Raw genomic sequence first — 6000 nt, 5'->3', positions numbered from 1 at the left:
ACGGAAAAATTCACCACAAAAAAAAGAAGAAGAGGCAGTACCGAAGGCTAGGGACCTAATCAATACAGACATTGGTAATATGTCAGATCTAGAGTTCAGAATGACAATTCTCAAGGTTCTCGCCGGGCTCGAAAAAGGCATGGAAGATATTAGAGAAACCCTCTCGGGAGATATAAAAGCCCTTTCTGGAGAAATAAAAGAACTAAAATCTAACCAAGTTGAAATCAAAAAAGCTATTAATGAGGTGCAATCAAAAATGGAGGCTCTCCCTGCTAGGATAAATGAGGCAGAAGAAAGAATCAGTGATATAGAAGACCAAATGACAGAGAATAAAGAAGCTGAGCAAAAGAGGGACAAACAGCTACTGGACCAGGAGGGGAGAATTCGAGAGATAAGTGACACCATAAGACGAAACAACATTAGAATAATTGGGATTCCAGAAGAAGAAGAAAGAGAGAGGGGAGCAGAAGGTATACTGGAGAGAATTATTGGGGAGAATTTCCCCAATATGGCAAAGGGAACAAACATCAAAATTCAGGAGGTTCAGAGAACACCCCTCAAAATCAATAAGAATAGGCCCACACCCCGTCACCTAATAGTAAAATTTACAAGTCTCAGTGACAAGGAGAAAATCCTGAAAGCACCCCGGGAAAAGAAGTCTGTAACATACAATGTTAAAATATTAGATTGGCAGCTGACGGGGCGCCTGGGTGGCTCAGTGGGTTAAGCCGCTGCCTCAGCTCAGGTCATGATCTCAGGGTCCTGGGATTGAGGCCCGCATCGGGCTCTCTGCTCAGCAGGGAGCCTGCTTCCTCCTCTCTCTCTGCCTGCCTCTCTGCCTGCTTGTGATCTCTCTCTGTCAAATAAATAAATAAAATCTTTAAAAAAAAAAAAAAAAAAAGATTGGCAGCTGACTCATCCACAGAGACCTGGCAGGCCAGAAAGAGCTGGCATGATATTTTCAGAGCACTAAACGAGAAAAACATGCAGCCAAGAATACTATATCTAGCTAGGCTATCATTGAAAATAGAAGGAGAGATTAAAAGCTTCCAGGACAAACAAAAACTGAAAGAATTTGCAAATACCAAACCAGCTCTACAGGAAATATTGAAAGGGGTCCTCTAAGCAAAGAGAGAGCCTACAAGTGGTAGATCAGAAAGGAACAGAGACCATATACAGTAACAGTCACCTTACAGGCAATACAATGGCACTAAATTCATATCTCTCAATAGTTACCCTGAATGTTAATGGGCTAAATGCCCCTGTCAAAAGACACAGGGTATCAGAATGGATAAAAAAACAAAACCCATCTATATGTTGCCTCCAAGAAACTCATTTTAAGCCCGAAGACACCTCCAGATTTAAAGTGAGGGGATGGAAAAGAATTTACCATGCTAATGGACATCAGAAGAAAGCAGGAGTGGCAATCCTTATATCAGATCAATTAGATTTTAAGCCAAAGACTATAATAAGAGATGAGGAAGGACACTATATCATACTCAAAGGGTCTGTCCAACAAGAAGATTTAACAACTTTAAATATCTATGCCCCCAACGTGGGAGCAGCCAACTATATAAACCAATTAATAACAAAATCAAAGAAACACATCAACAATAATACAATAATAATAGGGGACTTTAACACTCCCCTCACTGAAATGGACAGATCATCCAAGCAAAAGATCAGCAAGGAAATAAAGGCCTTAAACGACACACTGGACCAGATGGACATCACAGATATATTCAGAACATTTCATCCCAAAGCAACAGAATACACATTCTTCTCTAGTGCAAATGGAACATTCTCCAGAATAGATCACATCCTCGGTCCTAAATCAGGACTCAGCTGGTATCAAAAGATTGGGATCATTCCCTGCATATTTTCAGACCACAATGCTCTAAAGCTAGAACTCAACCACAAAAGGAAGTTTGGAAAGAACCCAAATACATGGAGATTAAACAGCATCCTTCTATAGAATGAATGGGTCAACCGGGAAATTAAAGAAGAATTGAAAAAAATCATGGAAACAAATGATAATGAAAATACAACGGTTCAAAATCTGTGGGACACAACAAAGGCAGTCCTGAGAGGAAAATATATAGCAGTACAAGCCTTTCTCAAAAAACAAGAAAGGTCTCAGGTACACAACCTAACACTTCACCTAAAGGAGCTGGAGAAAGAACAAGAAAGAAACCCTAAGCCCAGCAGGAGAAGAGAAATCATAAAGATCAGAGCAGAAATCAATGAAATAGAAACCAAAAAAACAATAGAACAAATCAACGAAACTAGGAGCTGGTTCTTTGAAAGAATTAATAAAATTGATAAACCCCTGGCCCGACTTATCAAAAAGAAAAGAGAAAGGACCCAAATAAATAAAATCATGAATGAAAGAGGAGAGATCACAACTAACACCAAAGAAATACAAACTATTATAAGAACATACTATGAGCAACTCTACGCCAATAAATTTGACAATCTGGAAGAAATGGATGCATTCCTAGAAACATATAAACTACCACAACTGAACCAGGAAGAAATAGAAAGCCTGAACAGACCCATAACCAGTAAGGAGATTGAAACAGTCATTAAAAATCTCCAAACAAACAAAAGCCCAGGGCCAGACGGCTTCCCGGGGGAATTCTACCAAACATTTAAAGAAGAACTAATTCCTATTCTCCTGAAACTGTTCCAAAAAATAGAAATGGAAGGAAAACTTCCAAACTCATTTTATGAGGCCAGCATCACCTTGATCCCAAAACCAGACAAGGATCCCACCAAAAAAGAGAGCTATAGACCGATATCCTTGATGAACATAGATGCGAAAATACTCAACAAAATACTAGCCAATAGGATTCAACAGTACATTAAAAAGATTATTCACCACGACCAAGTGGGATTTATTGCAGGGCTGCAAGTTTGGTTCAACATCCGCAAATCAGTCAATGTGATACAACACATCAATAAAAGAAAGAACAAGAACCATATGATACTCTCAATAGATGCTGAAAAAGCATTTGACAAAGTACAGCATCCCTTCCTGATCAAAACTCTTCAAAGTGTAGGGATAGAGGGCACATACCTCAATATCATCAAAGCCATCTATGAAAAACCCACCGCAAATATCATTCTCAATGGAGAAAAACTGAAAGCTTTCCTGCTAAGGTCAGGAACACGGCAGGGATGTCCATTATCACCGCTGCTATTCAACATAGTACTAGAGGTCCTAGCCTCAGCAATCAGACAACAAAAGGAAATTAAAGGCATCCAAATCGGCAAAAAAGAAGTCAAATTATCACTCTTCGCAGATGATATGATACTATATGTGGAAAACCCAAAAGACTCCACTCCAAAACTGCTAGAACTTATACAGGAATTCAGTAAAGTGTCAGGATATAAAATCAATGCACAGAAATCAGTTGCATTTCTCTACACCAACAGCAAGACAGAAGAAAGAGAAATTAAGGAGTCAATCCCATTTACAATTGCACCCAAAACCATAAGATACCTAGGAATAAACCTAACCAAAGAGGCTAAGAATCTATACTCAGAAAACTATAAAGTACTCATGAAAGAAATTGAGGAAGACACAAAGAAATGGAAAAATGTTCCATGCTCCTGGATTGGAAGAATAAATATTGTGAAAATGTCTATGCTACCTAAAGCAATCTACACATTTAATGCAATTCCTATCAAAGTACCATCCATCTTTTTCAAAGAAATGGAACAAATAATTCTAAAATTTATATGGAACCAGAAAAGACCTCGAATAGCCAAAGGGATATTGAAAAAGAAAGCCAACGTTGGTGGCATCACAATTCCGGACTTCAAGCTCTATTACAAAGCTGTCGTCATCAAGACAGCATGGTACTGGCACAAAAACAGACACATAGATCAATGAAACAGAATAGAGAGCCCAGAAATAGACCCTCAACTCTACGGTCAACTAATCTTCGACAAAGCAGGAAAGAATGTCCAATGGAAAAAAGACAGCCTCTTCAATAAATGGTGCTGGGAAAATCGGAAAGCCACATGCAGAAAAATGAAATTAGACCATTTCCTTACACCACACACGAAAATAGACTCAAAATGGATGAAGGACCTCAATGTGCGAAAGGAATCCATCAAAATCCTTGAGGAGAACACAGGCAGCAACCTCTTCGACATCAGCCGCAGCAACATCTTCCTAGGAACATCACCAAAGGCAAGGGAAGCAAGGGCAAAAATGAACTATTGGGATTTCATCAGGATCAAAAGCTTTTGCACAGCAAAGGAAACAGTTAACAAAATCAAAAGACAACTGACAGAATGGGAGAAGATATTTGCAAATGACATATCAGATAAAGGACTAGTGTCCAGAATCTATAAAGAACTTAGCAAACTCAACACCCAAAGAACAAATAATCCAATCAAGAAATGGGCAGAGGACATGAACAGACATTTCTGCAAAGAAGACATCCAGATGGTCAACAGACACATGAAAAAGTGCTCCATATCACTTGGCATCAGGGAAATACAAATCAAAACCACAATGAGATATCACCTCACACCAGTCAGAATGGCTAAAATCAACAAGTCAGGAAATGACAAATGCTGGCAAGGATGCGGAGAAAGGGGAACCCTCCTACACTGTTGGTGGGAATGCAAGCTGGTGCAGCCACTCTGGAAAACAGCATGGAGGTTCCTCAAAATGTTGAAAATAGAACTGCCCTATGACCCAGCAATTGCACTATTGGGTATTTACCCTAAGGATACAAACGTAGTGATCCAAAGGGGCACATGCACCCGAATGTTTATAACAGCAATGTCCACAATAGCCAAACTATGGAAAGAACCTAGATGTCCATCAACAGATGAATGGATCAAGAAGATGTGGTATATATACACAATGGAATACTATGCAGCCATCAAAAGAAATGAAATCTTGCCATTTGCGACAACATGGATGGAACTAGAGCGTATCATGCTTAGCGAAATAAGTCAAGCAGAGAAAGACAACTATCATATGATCTCCCTGATATGAGGAAGTGGTGATGCAACATGGGGGCTTAAGTGGGTAGGAGAAGAATAAATGAAACAAGATGGGATTGGGAGGGAGACAAACCATAAGTGACTCTTAATCTCACAAAACAAACTGAGGGTTGCTGGGGGGAGGGGGTTTGGGAGAAGGGGGTGGGATTATGGACATTGGGGAGGGTAGGTGCTTTGGTGAGTGCTGTGAAGTGTGTAAACCTGGTGATTCACAGACCTGTACCCCTGGGGATAAAAATATATGTTTATAAAAAATTAAAAATTAATTTAAAAAAATTAAAAATTAAAAAAATAATAAAAAAATAAAAGAAACAGAGACAATATACAGTAACAGTCACCTTACAGGCAATACAATGGCACTAAATTCGTATCTTTCAATAGTTAACCTGAAAGTAAATGGGCTAAATGCCCCAATCAAAAGACACAGGGTTAAAAAAAAAAAAAAAAAAGACACAGGGTATCATAATGGATAGAAAAAACAAAAACCATCTATATGCTGTCTGCAAGATACTCATTTTAGACTCAAAGACATCTCCAGATTTGAAGTGAAGGAGTGGAAAACCATTTACCCTGTTAATGGATATCAGAAGAAAGCTGGGGTGGTAATCCTTATATCAGACAAATTAGATTTTCAACCAAAGACTATAATAAGAGTTTAAGAAGGACACTATATCATATTTAAAGGGTCTGTCCATCAAGAATATCTAACAAATTTAAATATCTATGCCCTTAACATGGGAGCAGTCAATTATATAATTCAATTAATAACAAAATCAAGGGGCACCTGGGGGGCTTAGTGGGTTAAAGCCTCTGCCTTCGGCTCAGGTCATGATCTCAGGGTCCTGGGATGGAGCCCTGCATCAGGCTCTCTGCTCGTCAGGGAGCCTGCTTCCTCTTCTCTCTCTGCCTGCCTCTCTGCCTACTTGTGATCGGTCTCAGCCAAAGAAATAAATAAAATCTTCAAAAAAAATC

This window comes from Mustela erminea, chromosome 21 (genome assembly GCF_009829155.1).
Source record: "Mustela erminea isolate mMusErm1 chromosome 21, mMusErm1.Pri, whole genome shotgun sequence".
Lineage (NCBI taxonomy): Eukaryota > Metazoa > Chordata > Mammalia > Carnivora > Mustelidae > Mustela > Mustela erminea.
The sequence above is the reverse complement of the archived record's forward strand: the minus strand, read 5'-3'. Positions refer to the sequence as shown.